Source organism: Corvus kubaryi, unplaced genomic scaffold (assembly GCF_017639235.1).
Source record: "Corvus kubaryi isolate FWS band 111438036 unplaced genomic scaffold, C.kubaryi_AGA036_p1.0 37249, whole genome shotgun sequence".
Classification (NCBI taxonomy): domain Eukaryota; kingdom Metazoa; phylum Chordata; class Aves; order Passeriformes; family Corvidae; genus Corvus; species Corvus kubaryi.
The window spans coordinates 2,323,102-2,339,441 of record NW_024581072.1 but is presented as its reverse complement, the minus strand read 5'-3'; the positions used below and the strand labels follow the sequence as shown (position 1 = coordinate 2,339,441).

General features: G+C 42.5%; 1 long non-coding RNA gene across 1 annotated transcript in view; it reads right to left on the bottom strand.

Moving 5' to 3' along the window:
- Positions 1–2,397: 2,397 nt before the first annotated feature.
- The window catches only part of LOC121662369, a 33,570-nt gene continuing 19,627 nt past the window's right edge, over positions 2,398–16,340 (bottom strand). The window contains exons 6-7 of the long non-coding RNA XR_006015267.1: positions 15,904–15,974; positions 2,398–2,506 (exon numbers count right to left, since the gene is read on the bottom strand). This is a non-coding gene — a long non-coding RNA (uncharacterized LOC121662369). The remainder of the gene's footprint in view (positions 2,507–15,903; positions 15,975–16,340) is intronic.

Here is a 16,340-nt window from a genome sequence, read left to right as displayed (position 1 = left end):
AACAAGCTTGTAGCATCTCTGAAGTCATGAATTAAGAGCACACAGCTTAAGATTTCTTGAATTCCCTAATGTCTGGTTTTGGATGCAACTAAATGGTAGTGAAACAGACATTGTGAGCTTTCATGTAGTTTGGTGCCTAGATGTGTATCTGCTGTGTAGAAAGACACATCTAAACAGACACCAGAAAATGGTGCCCTATGTGTTCAGACTTTTCTAATATTAGTTGTGTATATATAGTCTGAAATTCCTTTCTGAAAGCCAGTGCATTGCAAACTGGTTTCTCACAAAGTGATTCTGACCTGCCTTTAATCTGCTGAAAGTCTGAGGGAACAGAGCAGGCAAGAACAGTCCTTTTAATCCAGAATTCTGAAAATAGTTTAAAAGAATCAAGCACTTGGCGTCCAGTTACCTTAATCAAATTTATATTTCTGTTCCTGGCCTTTCAGACTGAGTACCCCAACCTCATCTTTCACTTAGCAGAGCTGCAGAGCTAAGCAAAGAGGGGCCATCCCCTGCAGACCACTCTGTTGGCTAGCTGTTGTCAGAGGCACGCTGGCATTGCGGCCAGGTGCTGTGCAGTTGCACCCAGACCACTACCCTGCCAGTATGATAAGCATGAAAGAGGGGTTTCGCTCACTATTCTCCCTTGTGCTTCCTCCTGGGTCCATATCTCAGGGCCCACTCCTTGCTTGTGTCCTTGCACTAAGAGGACTTGGACTACTGGCCAGCTCTGGCTTGCCCCACAAAAGCAAATCAAACTGGCATTAGCAGTCTGAAGAGCCATCTCCCTGAAAAGCTGCTTAGGTTACAAAATCAAACACAACCTAGAGCATAAAAGAAGGGGTATTAGCTTGTTCAAAGCATCAGCACCTAGCAGCTAAAGAGGGGCTAGGAGGACAAATGCACCCAAAATCCTGCTGGGTCAGCACTACAGAGCTTGAGATGGAACCTGTAAAAAAATTATTTCTGCTGCAGCTATTGAGATTCACATCCATGCCCAGTTCGCGTGTACCACCACACTGGCTGCACTGAGTGCATCAAGCACACATAAAACCTACTAATTCTGTATTTGTGGCTCAAGCCTTCAGCCAGCATAATAAAAAGTGATTAGTGGCATTTTCACTACAAACAAATCTGAATGCCTCACTGGAGTACATCTTCAGAGACAGATAAGAAACTTTAAGGTCAGATATCTAAAAATACCTTAAGATGCTGGGTATTTTGGTTTCTGAAAACATTGTGCTATAGTTTGTGTGCTTTCAGAATGGGAAATCTTCAGAAGCCATGGGCATTGAGATGGCTGGATAATCAGTGAACTTTGTCTGATGCTGCCAGTACCTAAGACAATTGTATGCTTTGGCAGATCCTTTGAAATTACTCTGTAACCAGTACCAGTGACATAGCTTACAGATTAATACAACAATTAAGGCTCCTTATCTTCTTCACCCGCCAGTGTGATAGGACAGCATGCACTTCCAACAAGTTTGAGGCTCCATACACACCCCTGTGGAGATTTACAGTGAGCATTTATTGTTAGCTGTAAGCGGTCCCAAAGCGGGGGCAGTAAGTGAGGGGAGAAGAATCTACAAGAGCTGAGGCAACCAGTCTTACACGTGTCCAAACAAATAACCTAAATTCAGTGTCCCGGACAATTTTTTAGAACTCCTAAAATCAAAGGGTGAGGCTTCTTAGAATGTGTTTGTGAGCAGGAGAGTAACCTCAGTGCCATCCAGTGGCCACTGGATGTTAGAAAAGAGGAAAACTGCAGAAAGTCCATCCGTTAGCTCCAATTTCCCAGCTCCCTAATGGCGCATTGAAAAGGCAGTCTGCCTGTGACAGAGCTAAACAGAGCTGCCAGTTCCTAACGCCAACATATTTATAATTTTCACAGCTGCTATGGACTTGCTAATAGCGTTTGGGACCTGACTTAACGGGTGAGAATAGTCAATTGTGGCTTCTCGGGGCTACCAAAGAGGCTGGCCAAACATGAGTAGTTTGCTTGAATCTAGATAATCAAGCATGAATTCAGATTTCTGGCCAGTCTTAGCCAAATATTCGCCTTGAATGCTCAGGGCTCTTTCCATCTGGTGAGTAACTGAACTGCAGTCATCACAGAGCTTTACCAGCCATTATGGCTATTTCCTGAATAAAACTGAGAGGAAAGTAAGAGAAATCATTTATCCAGTTGTAAATTAAGAATTTTGTAAAATGCAATTTGTTAAAGTAACCAGACAAAAAAATTGTTCAGTAATAGTGCTTGCCTTTCAACTGCAAGATTAAAGATGTGGTCACCTAGAGACTGCTTGTTCTCGGGAGAATCACAGCATGGCAAGCCACTTCATCTGCTCCACAATGCAAGGGAGCAATGCAAGCAATTTCCCTGTCCCCTTACCTTAGGATGGGCTGCTCAGAGAGGTTACTCAAAACCATACTGTGATCCAAGATCTCAACAGCAGGTTTCATGCATCATTCCACACTAGGACGTCCATCTCAGCACTTCAAGCAGCTATGACAGAAACAGAAGAGAGATTATAACGTCTTGCATCATGTATGTCTGAAAAGACTGTATTAAAGCTGCAAGTACACTATGTTGTAGCATATTCAGATATTACATACCTATATATGGCTTCTTGACTCTTCTGATCTAGGAAACTGCATTAGTAATGCTTATTTTTTAAGAATATGCTTTAGTTGAAATTTAAATTATGGCATTTCAAGTTATATGTACATATATAGTAGCTCTTCTGGTTGCAAATCAACCATCTCATGATCTTAGGAAATGCAAAAATATGACACTACTTGCTAAAGAAACCATAGCAAAGCAAGATTAAACATAATTCTGGCCACGGTTCACTCTACTTTGGCCCAGCAGGTTATGTTAATATATGTATTAGACAACAATCAAAGAGGAAGGAAGGACAAAATCTTTGCCTCCAACTTTGTGCCACAGCACTTGCTTAACCAAATGAGTAAACTGGGCAATGCTGACTGTGGGTAACTTAAACTTCCAACCTCCGTAATCCTGTAACTGATAGTCAAATGAGCTGATCGAACAGCCCTGTTTATCTGCAGACTGGTTTGGATTCCACTGGTGTCCAACAACTGAGGAAAAGCATTTTGTTGTTTAGTTTCAGACAATTCTGCAACCCGAGCTGATCACATACCCCAGTAACACCACTTGACATCAGACTTAGTGAAGAGTGAAAAATAAGTTTTCTGGATGTGAGTAGGTTTGAGAAGTCTTCCACAACTAAAAATACACAGTAGTAGCCAAGAAAGAGGCAAAAAGGCTCTTTTCTTCTTTTTTTTTTTTTTTTAATTGGAAACATCAACATCAGGTTTGTTTTTTATCTCCAAGGGCACAGAAACAGATAAAGCATGATAATACTGCACCATAAAGACTGTAGTACCAGACAGCAGGAATTCCTCCCTGCACTTGTGGTAGACACAAAAACTATTGCACTCCCATCAGTTATTGGCTGCTCGGTAATAGTCATGTATATGATCAAAGGCATCTCCAGCAAGGAAGAAATGCATGTTGCTATTAACATTGCTAATGACAACGAAAAGGCTTTTCCCTCTCATTTGTTGCTTAATGACTCTACTCCCACGACACTCCTTACCCATCCTTCTCTTGTAGTAAAATAATTCAAAAGCCCCATTTTATGTAACCTCACAAGATCATCCAAATAGCAGTCTTCATGCAAAATGCAGACATTCCTCTGGGGCATTCTCCTTCCAGGCTAAAAACTGCTGCATACTTCCCTCATGTTCCTATTTTATCTTTGGTGAGATAAATGCTAATGCTCAGAAGTTGCCTCAAACCTGTGGAGGTAAAGTTAAATGAATTTTAGGCTGAGGCATGGAAATTCTTGCAGGTTCCCTCCTGCCTGCCAGTACTTCAGTGTTTCAAGTTTTCGTGCTGCTCTGCCAGGCAGTGCTAAGACGAAGTTACTCTGCACTCTGCTCATTTTTTTCTTCCGCCTACATCTTTGTAGCCTCTTGAGGCCCTTGTGCGTAAAACCTACTTGGCCTGTATCTCAGGCTTGTGTCTCAGATGCCTTTTTTTAAAAGCAAGTATTTCTATCTCTGTCCAGTCTCAAAAGACCAAATCCTGCAATATTTGTTAGGGGACTGTTCCAAACTCTTTATGCCTTTGGGCAATGGTTTTTCCCATGAAGTCATGCAAGTGGTGTAGTATGTTTGTTATGCTTATGACAAACCACCACAGTTCAATGAGCAGTTGTTCTCTTTTGTACTCTGTTTTCATAGAGAGTTTTTAAGTCTAGAGACAGCTTAAGGATGAATGCTGAACAGCTTTCTCACAGGCAGCAGAGCTGTCAGCAAAGGAGAGAAACTGGAAGAACCAGGTAAAAGCAAGGACTGATTTTAGATTGCTTTGCTATCAGCTTTTTCTGGTTGTGCTCTGGCAGCTCGTTTTCTCAAGTGCCTTTGACATGTTCAGTATGAGGATGAACATATCCTAGACAAGGCTTCTGCTGCCAATATTCTCTAGTATTGCTCTAAATATAACCCTTTTCCCCTTGCCAAGCCCTTTCCCATCACAGTTTGTGGGAAAGTATGTTCTGCATCAAGCAATGCTGCACCTTCATTTTCCTTTCCATTCCCCCCCCCAGAAAACTACCACCTGAAGAAATAAGTCTTAAAACAACATAGTCTTGCTAGAAATTTGTGCTAGACCTTGAAGAGGCTTATTTAAATTTAATTTGGGTTAATAGTGGTTTAGCACTTTAAAAAAATTAAAGGGAGTTTGAGAGATGGAAGATAATGGGCATCCATACTGTAGATATCTGGTGTGTTTTTTGACATTGTGCTGGATGGTGTTCTCCATCAAAGCTAGATTTAACCTGTCATGTTAGCCACCAAATGGATAAAGACCTAGTTGATACCCCTAAAAATGTAATTGTAAGGAGCAACTCGTCTTCCACTGGAACAAGGACAATTCCCTGTGCTGTTAGGTATGTTCCAAAGGACTTGAAAGAGCAAAACTACCAGTAGAAAGAAATCAAACAGCGCATGGCTTTTGCATCTAGTAGACAGAGGTAAAAGGAGGTCCCATAGTGAAGCTAAGCAAAATCTAACATTAAATTATGTACATTGAAGTGTTAAACTAAACTTTATGACAAATCTTAAGCGTTGCCATTCAGGCAGGCTGAAACACACCAGCTCAGGAAGAAAGAATGGGGAATACATATAGCCTGCCTTTCTGGGAAGGCAGATTGGTTGATCACAAAGATCTAAACCTTCAGAGAACAGATGGGGAAGGATGGGAGACTGAAGGAAAGTTGTTCTTCTGTCACAAGGACACGTATTGCACTGAACCTTGCCGCTACAAATACTGTTGCCTCCACCATGCACCTTAACAGTAAGTCATGCTATGAATCTGTATTTGTCAGAAAAGAATATTCCATGTGTTCTGAGGAGTTCATCAAAAGCACATGGGAGATGACTGGGTTGTGATGAAGGCTTTCCCCCGTCTCTGGAAGACGTCACTAAAAGTCTTGCATTTACCTCTTCAGACGCATCATGATCACTCCATGTATTTGGGAAAGTGTTGGGAATCATCCCTTCCTCTTTTGATAAACAGATATTTACAACAAAGGGTTAAGTCTGAATTTCTGAGGTTGAGACATCATCAATCAAACTCATCGAACTCATCTTGCTTCCTCTTGGTCTTTGGAAAGGAAAAAAAGACAAAAAATTGCACAAAATATGTGTTTGGCCTGTGGGCATGGGGGGATTTGGCTGTGGCTTTCAAAACATCAGGTAAGTTTTAGTGTCCATTTGACATACATATAATCGAATGACATTCTCATGATGAGGCAGTTTAGAAAACAATGCATGCATTCTTTGGGAGAAGTGTGAGCTTGTTTCAATGTGAATTGCCTCCTGCCCAAAGTAAAGGAGACCCACAGATTTCTGAACCCTGCCCACTGCAACATCTGTTCCTTTTGATTCTGGAGAGGGGGAGAGCATAATCTGACCAGCTTCTTTGTAGTTCTGAGACCAGAAATAGTGAATATAAAAGCAGAATTCTTTTTTTCTTTTTTTCATTGGTTATATTTAGGTTCTCCAGCTTCTCTCAAAAGATTTTACTTTCAAAGTGGATGAATAGTTTTCCCTGCTGTGCTCTTAAACACAAGGACTTCTAGAGCTGGAAAGACAGTCAGTACTTCCACCACAACAGATGAGCATTTTGGATCTTCCTGTGTGGCATCCCTGGCTGAGTCTGAGTCAAAGGACTGGGGAGAGCTGGGAAACTGAAAGAGGGCGAAGTAAAAGATGTGTCTAGTTTCCCAACTGGCTACTTGCTCTTCTTGCTCTGTTCCAGGCCAAGGTTCTTGTCCCTCCAGCAATGAAGCCATACAGTGCACCAACTCTCAGATCAGGCCCTGGGCTGGAGTGCTTTCAGAGGACTGGCAGTGTCTGTAGTTCTCCTTCCCTTAATAGCCAGTTCCCTTAGAGCTAACTGTCATTTCAACCAGAAAAAAAAACAATTCAGAGGGAAACAGGTCTTAAAACTACCAGGTGGCTATTCCTAACTCTTGCTTTCCTATGGAGTCTGGCAAGTCTATCCATCCTAGGGATTTCTCAGGTTAGAGTTCTTCCTCTGTTTCATCCACTTCCAGATACCGTTGACTCTTGCTATTTGGTGAAGAGCCTTTGAATCCAGCTCAGACTTTTGATTTGTCTTTATGTAAGATAAGTTAACTTTTGCTCACACTAATTCAATCCGTTAACTCATAGTGTCAAAAAAATTACATATCAAATCTGTGAGTAAAGGAATGGACATAGAAACTTCAGTTTTGCCTGGTGCATGATGAAAACCTCCCCAGAATTAATGCTTTTTAATGTAAAATAATCTGGTATGATATTTATCAGCACAGTTTCAGTGTCCAGTAAAGAGTTTGTTGGAATCCCTGCTCTGCATATTCAACCTTTTTTCCAGCTCACCAGAGGCCATGACTGGGGGAAAGGGAGCCATAACAGCAGGCAATCATCAACAGTCATGTAAGAAAGGAATTTGGGTTTGTTTCCTTTCCTGTACCTTGCCAGTCAGTTTTGGAATATGAGCGTCATTTAGTCTCTAAGTAAACCAAGAAACCAAGTGGTGTTTATCTGCTGCATTAGTTTATTGTGCTACCTGGCTCCCAGGGAAATGGGTGAATGGCAGAAGGGAAATGAAGCACTTTCTGTATCACATACCTTCAGTAACGTCATAACTCATATGTGGAAGACCTGTTGCTCTGAGTTATAAAAGGATCATGCTACTTTCAGAGTGACTCATGGTCCAATCTGTTCCTTTCTGCAGAGAAACAGCTTACAGAGCTCTGGCTCATCACAGTATAAAGCAGTTTCCTCCTACTGATATAGAATGCTCTTAATTTTAAGGCTCTTCCTCCTTTCTATGCAATTAAACAGTCAATGCTTCTCTTCCCATCACTCCACTTGGGCTCTGAAGGTCACACCGAGTCCTTTATCTTCCGGCAAAGGACTAAACAGGGTCAAAATGTGACATAAACATGACAAATTTCCAGTAGGACTTGCAAGGCAAGGCAGTTTGGTTGTCCATCTCTGGAACAAACTGCTGATCAGAGTCCTAAATCCTCCAGTGTGGTGTTGAATTGCATGTGACATGTGGGGGTGTAGTTTTAACGGTGACAGCTCTGCTTATCAGCTCTTGCAGACTTGGAGCATGCTCCTCCTGCTGCACTTACACTGAAGCTTATGCTCATGCAACGTGATACAGAAAATTAGAAATCAAGCACCTGCTGACCTACATGTCACTGGTTCTCTGTGTGGGGTGTACTCTCCATCCTGCATCCTGCCACCTTCTACTGCCAAATCCACAGGGACATGTGGCAAGAAATGACACCTTTGGCTGTAATGAGAAAAATCCCTCAAATACAGGATTGGACCCATCAGCCTCTGTTTGCCTGTGCTTCAGTGGGACCACCTAATGTGGCTCTGACCCTCCTGTCAACGCTAGTTAATGAAAGATATTAGTGCTTTGCAGAAATCCTTTCTGGCTGAAAACCTGAAATAAGAAACCCAAATTAAGAGGTTTTGCACTAAAGGAATATTAACAGAATCGGCATCAGGGGAAACATCAGAGAAATTTAAGCTGCCTGTGTTTTGGATTGTTGGTGTTGGTAGTTATGGTACAGACCAGCCAGATCACTGGTATATCCATGCACAACGAACAGCCTTGTTTGCCACTAGGCAGAATACAGCTTTGCTCTTTCACCCAAGGAATCCAATCTGGGCTCAAGGCTTGGGTAAGAGCTGCCTTGCAATGCAACAGTCAACTTGACACCAGACAAAAGGTTTCTCACTAAAAAACGCACATGTGCTTTTCTCCAACACTGCATGCCATTATCTGTGTTGGGAGCTATGGGTTGTTGTAGGCATTCTGCTCTCTAAGTAGCTACTTTTGCACCCCAGCAGACCATTTGGACAGCTAACTTCCCAGCCATGGATGGATGGAGCTTGGAGACTTGGTCACAGACACAAGCCAGTAGTTCTTATGTGTGCTTTCTTTGCAGGCATGGCTTCTTTCTCTGGTAGCAGGGGATCAAGGAGTTGTGCCTTCAAACTTTTAGCCACTGACAGCACCCACATGGTATCCTGTCTGAAAGAGATGTTAAATACAGAAGGGACAGGTGAACAGCAGGGAATTTTCTTTGTGAGAGACCAAAGACAGTGGGACAGCTGTGGGCAGAGGGAAGTTGCGCCTCACTGTGGCAGCTGGAACACATGGCCTGGATCTTAGTCAAGGAAAGAAGGATAATTTCTAGCTACCAGCCTCCATCTAACCACACTTCTCTGTGACTGGTGCAAACCACCTCCAGTGCGGCAGATACTGACCTGCCATGGAGTTTGGTCTGACCAGCTCATGCATACAGAAATGCTGTGTTCAAAAGGCCTCTTCTGAGGAGTGATGTTCACAAGCTGAATGGAAGGCAAAAGAATGAGCAGAAGCCTTTTGAACAGCTTAATGAATAGGTTTACCTATTGATACCTGAATGATATTCTTCCCTTTTAGATTTTTTTTTTCTTTTGGTGATATGGAAAAACAAAGGCTTGAGCACATCCTAGCTCCCTACCCTATGATTCCAGCTAAGTTTTTCCCTTAAAGGAAGTTCTTGCCAGTGCTTTACAAGCCTAGAAGTGGAAATGCATTGAGAAGTGGAAGGAAATATTACACAAAGGGCAATTCACTCATGTCAAAACCTAACAAAGAAGTCCGTGTTATGGGACCTACATACCATTTGGGCAGATTCTCTTTCTTGTGCACACTTTTTCCTTGGCAAATACTAGTGATATTTAGAATCGCAGAATATCTTACTATGTTAATTTACCTCTTTGGACTGTTTTCTCATTGACTGCTGTTTAAAAACACACGCTAATTTTGCAGCAAACTCAGTCTGGGATGCTTTCCTCTGTGATTGTTTGTCACATCTCCTGCTAGACAGCCAGAGGACATGGATGTTCTGTGTCAGAGGGGTCAGTGCTCAGACACCTGAGCAGCACTGCAGTCACAGAGACATCCTATTTTCTTAGCAGACAATATGGGATCTGCAGAAAACTTTTCTGGTTTTTCGTCACCAGATGGTGCTCCAGCGCTGGGCTAGTGCTGCCTTGGTCACTTGCTGAAGCACCAGATTCTCCTGAAGCTTTGGGCCGCCTGTTCTCCTGCAAGACCAATTTCATTATTCTGGTTTGCAATTCTGATTGCCACTATCTTGGGCCTTTCTTCAGCAAGGGTGAGTGAGCCCTCCACCTGCTTCTCAGTAGCAGTTTTCTCATTGAGTTGGTTAGCTCATAGGATTTGTCCAAAACAGTATGTCTGTGACCTCTTGTATTGCTCCCACAACAGGCACTGTAATTGGATCTGGCCATACTTCAGGCTTCTTCTGCTCATCAGATCTCTTTTTGGAGCATAGCACACTCTTATCATGATTAGTTGCTTCTTCATTAAAGATACCAAAGCTTGTTCGTTGTCTGAAGTTTTGCTTGAGCACCAGCTAGACTGAAGACCAATCAGGTAGACAACATGTTTGACATACTTGGAGTGACTTCCTTCAGGATGCTTTTGTTTCCATATGGAGAGTATGATCTTGGAGGGGAATCAAGCTCCTGTGAGTTCACAGAGGTGGGCAAGGGCTGCAAGGAAGTGTGGGAATGCTGGGGCCAGGAAGCCTAGAGCTGGGGAGCAAAACATCAGGGTGCATGTCTACAGAGTGGTGTGTGCCAAATAAGTCAACTCCTGAGACAAAAGAGATGTCAAGCTATAGCCTGTAAAGCCAGAACATCTACTGCTGCCACCAGACTGCTACTGAGTACCCAAAAGAAATCTTCATAGGTTACGAGGCAGTGCCCATAGACACACTGGATCACTGAGAGCACAATGAATGGAGCCAGATGTGTTTTGACCAGACTGCAGCTGAAGTTTCTCACCTCACACTTGAGAGCAATAGAAGCTCACTCCACCCAGTCTGGGAACAATAAAGGCATTTCCACACAGCAGACCTGTTCAGTACAAGGGAAATACGCCCCACACATTCTCATAGCAATGGGAGCCGCATGGTCCCAAAGAGATTTGGGAAACCTGCCTTTTAAGCTCAGATATTTTGGTAAATGACATCCTTCAATCTTCACGGACTTGGCTTTGTCCAGGGGAAGGTGAGCAAGCAACTCTTCTGGTTGCCTGGTGCTGGGCCAGTGTAACCATGACAGTATCCTTGGACTGCATTAGAATAAGCAGAGCTCTGAAATCCACCCTCCCAAACTAAGTGTTGAACACCTCAGACACTTGCTTTGACACTGAGTGAGGAACTCCACCTCAGAACTAAAAAATATTTCCAATAGAAGTATGTGGTGAACAACAGGAAACTCATCAGGAAACATTTTTGTTAAAAATATGCTAGTTTTGAAATTTGGCATTCTAGACAAGACCTGCTTACGCATCATACTGCCTCAAATCTAGGAGGTCAGGTAACAAAAGGCACTTCTTTTTACCACTAAAGACCTGGATTATATCCCTCAAAGTGCACATCACAGAGAATTTATTACAGGTAACCTACTTTGGGATTTGTACTGCAGGTCAGAAAAAATATGCAGCCTGTGCTAGCCTTTTCCTGGTGTTTGTCTCTGGCCTTGTTTTTCAGCAAGTGTGTTGATTACTCCAAGATGGTAACCTTGGAGTAGCAAGACGTGTCTCTGGACCCCAGGACAGCCTACGAGAGAGCAGTTTCTTCTCCTCATGCTAAGGAGGAATACTGCACAGAGGCCCTCTGTTTTATGACATGATTAAACATCATGGTATGAATGCAATTTCTTGCTCTAGGTAATGCGTTTGTATGACACTGGTAGCAGTGTCAAGACATTTATCTGTCTGCAGGCAGCCTGAAAAAATAGCTGATTTCGCTGACAACTACTCTGTTCCTTTTAGAGGTGTGCTAATTCTGATGTCCATCTTTATGACTGCCTATCAACTCAAGTAAATGAAGCTATACTGAGAGAATTAAATAAGATCCTATTTGACCATGGAAAATCAAATTAAAAATCAGAGCATTGAGCAAAATTTAGAAAAGTACTTTCCTTATTTCACTTTGCTTTCTAATTTGATGTGTGAAACGTAAGATATCCCTTGGCAGTGGATATTGTCCACTATATCACACTAAACCAACATTTGTATCAAAAGATACAATATACATGCAGCATTTTTACTTCTGTGCATCTGATTCAAAGCCTGTCTGTGGAAAGAGTATCATAAATAGAGCCTAAAAACTGACTTAAGATTATGAAACAAATAAAGAAGAACATTTCTTTACCTTCTCACTTTTTCTTACAAATCCAGATTCTTGGAGCTGGCACAGCTAAAAAAAAAGCAACTATAATAAAAAGAGCAACTCACATTTGATAAAGGAATAATTGCAACTGCTGTTTCATAAGAAAATCATGGAATCATAGAGTGTTTTGTTTTATTTGGAAGGAACCATCTAGTTCCAACCTCCCTGCCAGCTCCCACTAGAACAAGTTGTTCAGAGCTCCATTCAGCCTGGCCTGGAACACTGCCAGAGATGGGGCATCCACAGCTTCTCTGAGCAACCTCTTCCAGTGCCTCAACAACCTCAGAGCAAAGAATTTCTTCCTAAGCTGTAATCTAAACCTACTCTATTTCAGTGTAGACCCATTCCCCCTTGCTCTGTCACTACATACTCTTGTAAAAACTCCCTCTCCATCTCTTTTGTAGGCCCCCTTCATGTGCTGGTGGGCAACAATAAGGTCACCCTGGAACCTTCCCTTCTCTGAATAATTCAAATTCTCTCAGCCTTTACTCTTAGGACAGGTGCTGCAACCCTTTGATCATCTCTGTGACTCTCCTCTGCACCCACTCCTACAGGTCCCTGTCCTTCCTGTGCAGGGACCCCAGAGCTGGATGCAGTGTTCCAGGTGGGGTCTCACCAGAGCAGAGCAGAGGGGCAGAATCCCCTCCCTCCCCTGCTGCCCACGCTGCTTTGGATGCAGCCCAGGGCACGTTTGGCTCTCTGGGCTGTGAGTGCACATGGCTGGGTCATGTCCAGCCTCTCATTCCCCAGCACCCCCAGGACCTTCTCACAGGGCTGCTCTCCATCTGTTCATCCCCCAGCCTGTGCTGATACCGGGGGTTGCCATAGGCCAGGTGCAGCACCTTGCACTTGGTCTTGTTAAAAATCATGAGACTCAAATGAACAGGCAAATTTCTCAGGCCTGTCCAGGTCCCTTTGGATGGCACCCTGTCCTCAGGTGTGCCACGAAATACAGTTTTGTGATACCTTTCTTGTCAGAACAAAAGGTTCTTCTTATTTTATTTCCCTGGAATAGAAATGGCATCTACTATATTTTTGTTCGCTTTTTTCTGAATTAAGGAAAACCCAAGGAAGATGGAAACTAAATATAATGAGATGAAACAAGGTTCAGCATTTGGTTTTCATCATGAACTCTCTGGGATGAAAGTTTTGTTAGAAAAGCAAAATATTTTTGGAAATAGAATTATGGGGGATGACCCTTGTATAATCAGTAAAGAGATTTAGATTTCATAATAGATTTGCTAAGTTTTTAACTTTGTTTTATTATCAGTGAGACAATAAAAAACAGTAAACAAGTAGTAAATAATAATAAATATTAATAATTAATAATAAAAATTAATAGTAAATAATAGTAAATAATAAATAGCAAGCAAAACTTTCCAATGGCATCCATTTTTCAGAAAGACATGAGCAAACTAAGTAGAGATGCTGGCACTTGTTAGCGTTGCCAAAGATATCCAAAGGAGATGGCCAGACACTCCTCCTAAAGAGCTCATTATGTGCTCCTGATCAAACCTTGAGCCCATGCAGCTGCATTCTAGCATGGAAGAGACATACTTGGACTTAAAGCTACACAAGGAGGAGCACTGGAGGTTTTCCAGTTCGTATTTCAGTAACCTTCCTAAAAAAGTTTATTCTCTAACAGCTGCTAAATTATTTTATTTCTGAACTCCCAAATTAGCCATGCTACAGCTACACACATGTCCACAGCTGCCTCAGTCTTGCAGAGATTAATACCTCAGCCTGCCTGCCTGGAATTCAAGAAGGAGAGTTTCCTTCACCCAAGGCCCTCACAAACACACACCTCCTTTGCAGCATGCCAAACACCTGGGGACAGACAGAGCCCTGCCGTGAATGGCACAGCAGTGCAGTTGCATGGCTTTCTTATGCATCGTACACAAAAGATCCTACATTTCCCACACAGTCACAGGTCGGTTGTGTGTGATAGGGCCAAAACCTGGTATAGGACTGTGTTAGGGCAAGAGTCATTTCCTAGGCATTTCTGCTCCCAGCACAGAAGGACAGAATACAGATGTTGTAGGGAGACAGAGTCCTTTTGCAGCTTTTCCAATAGTAAACCAGTATCTGTCTTGCACACATAGCAGAAAGGCTAGCATTTAGATAACACTTCTGCATTGTATGCAATAGCCTACTATTGAAATATACAGCATCCTAGAACAGCTTACCTCCCCAGTCATTCAAAACAACTTAAGATGAAACACGCTGTTATATAGCTGAAAGAACAACCAGGAGCATACCAGAGAGACTGAGGCAGACTGCTGTTTTCATGACAACACATTATTACAGAACACTATAACCAGAGCTTGAAAGTAGGCATGAAAAAAGCACAGAAGCAAAACTACTTTCCTGTGGTATGCTTCTTCCATCATGTTTCTAAGCTGGAAGCTAAATGCCTAACAGAACTTAGGTCAGAATGCTCCTGAAGACTAGTGGAAGATGAAAGGGTATATGCGGCGAGGTCAGTAGACTGAGACAAAACCATCAGGTTTTGTTTCAAGTATTCTAAATCTGACTTTGGCTTTTCTTGTTTTGTTTTGTGGGGTTTTTTTCCCTGCTTCCACAGTCTTTGTTTACAGACAAGGAAATGCAGGGCCTACCCTCCCTCTCTGTCTCCCTTCCTGCTTAATTTTTTGAGTTGGTGACTCAGGGCAATTTGTCCTCATGGTTCTGCAGACCTCTCTGCTCAAAGCTCAAGGATCTCATGTAGTCCAAGGAGACAAACTTCTACAGGATCAAAAGTATCTAAAAGACCACCTTACACCAGTTTTGTGGTCTGTGTTAAAACCTGTGTATTTATACTTTAAAAATGCCTTTGTGGTGGAATAAATAATGGGATTCCTGCTCCTACAGTCAAAGTAGCGCACATGGCTCAGGTCATAGCTCCCATGAATTTAACTTGAAGCAATGATAGATTGTGTCTCAGAGTGGTACAGGATGTGCCAAGGACTCAGTCTGGAATGCTGAGCATCTTCCAGGTGCTTCTTGCAGCAGAGACTTGTTACATCTTTGGACACCAGGCAGTGGGGGTATTGGCCCTTTTTAGTTCCCTGGCCTGTCACAGACTTCTGTGGGGAAAACTTTGACTTGGATCATTTAGGCTGTAGTGCTGCTAAAATGCATACCACTGCATGAACACTTGTATTTTTCATCAGTATAAGGCCAACTGCATTGGCTTCTTGTACATACTTACACTAAAACTGACACTCTGTGAAGTAGCCACAGTTACGTTTCTGCTAGCACAGCTCTCTCAGTCCATGCCCATCCCCATGAGAGCAGCAGTCTACAGAGGCCCACTGACACCAGATAAATGACAGAGCTCAAAAAAGTTGCCTGTGCCATCCACACTGCTTAAATTCTAACAAACACAGAATGACCCAGATCTTGTGCTCCTGATGACTGTCAAGTCCCAGCTTCCTCACAGGAGAAAAGTAAATGTGCTATGCAAATGAGACATTGGTTGTGGGCTTTTCAAATATGGCCCAAGTTTTTCTCCAATGGCTGCTTCAAACATCACTAAATCTCTGGGAACCCTCTGCAGCATAGATAGCAGAGGATGCATTCAAACTTTTTATTAAGAACAACCTGCAGACATCCCTCCATGCCCCTTCCTATCCCTTGGGAGTACTGTAGGGCAATGAGAGTTGTTAGCTGTTCAGGTGCCATGAAAGTCAGTCAATAGAGTGCCACAAACAGGAGGTCTCATTGAAAGGAGGGCACCAATTATTAAAGAAAAACTATATTATCATTTCTTTATTCTGTCTTTGGGGCTGGGTGTGCTCCATAATACCAATGAGTGGGTGAGAGTAAAGGCTCTTCTTGGGCGATCCTTTCCTAAATGCTTCTACAAATGATGCTTTTTTAAATCTCCCTGAAAAAGGGCAGAATGGGAAAGGCGAGGTAAAGCCAAACAAAATTTTTATCACAGATTATGGTCAACAGGAAAAAGCAAGCAATGTCAGCCACAAATAGAAAAGGCATCTGCCACTCTACAAACAGCCAAGTTTACCTTTAACAGAGGAAATTCATTGAACTCATGACATCCAGATGGTCCTAGCAGATGATCTTTGCTGGAAGGCACTAAAAAAAAAAAAAAATACAGAAGTCCCTGGTATATTGTTCTAGAAGAAATCTCCTTTCTGACCCACTGGAAGCAGCTGGCTTAACCTTTCATATTTAGTCAAAGAGTACAGCCGGAGGATTAATTCCTGTAGATTCACATCAATCTTCATGGCACCAGCTCTGATATTTTTGGGGGTTTTTGTTGATTTTATAAAAGAAATAATATTGTTTCTGGGTTTCAGGCCCTCACTGCCCTCCAAGATGCCACATGCAGTATTGACATAAAGTTTGAAAAGAGTCTATAGCTCTAATTAATAAGTCAAAATTATAGTGTGGTCCCAGGGGCAGTGAACTAAGTGTGCAGTGCTGGTCTTGCACAATGGG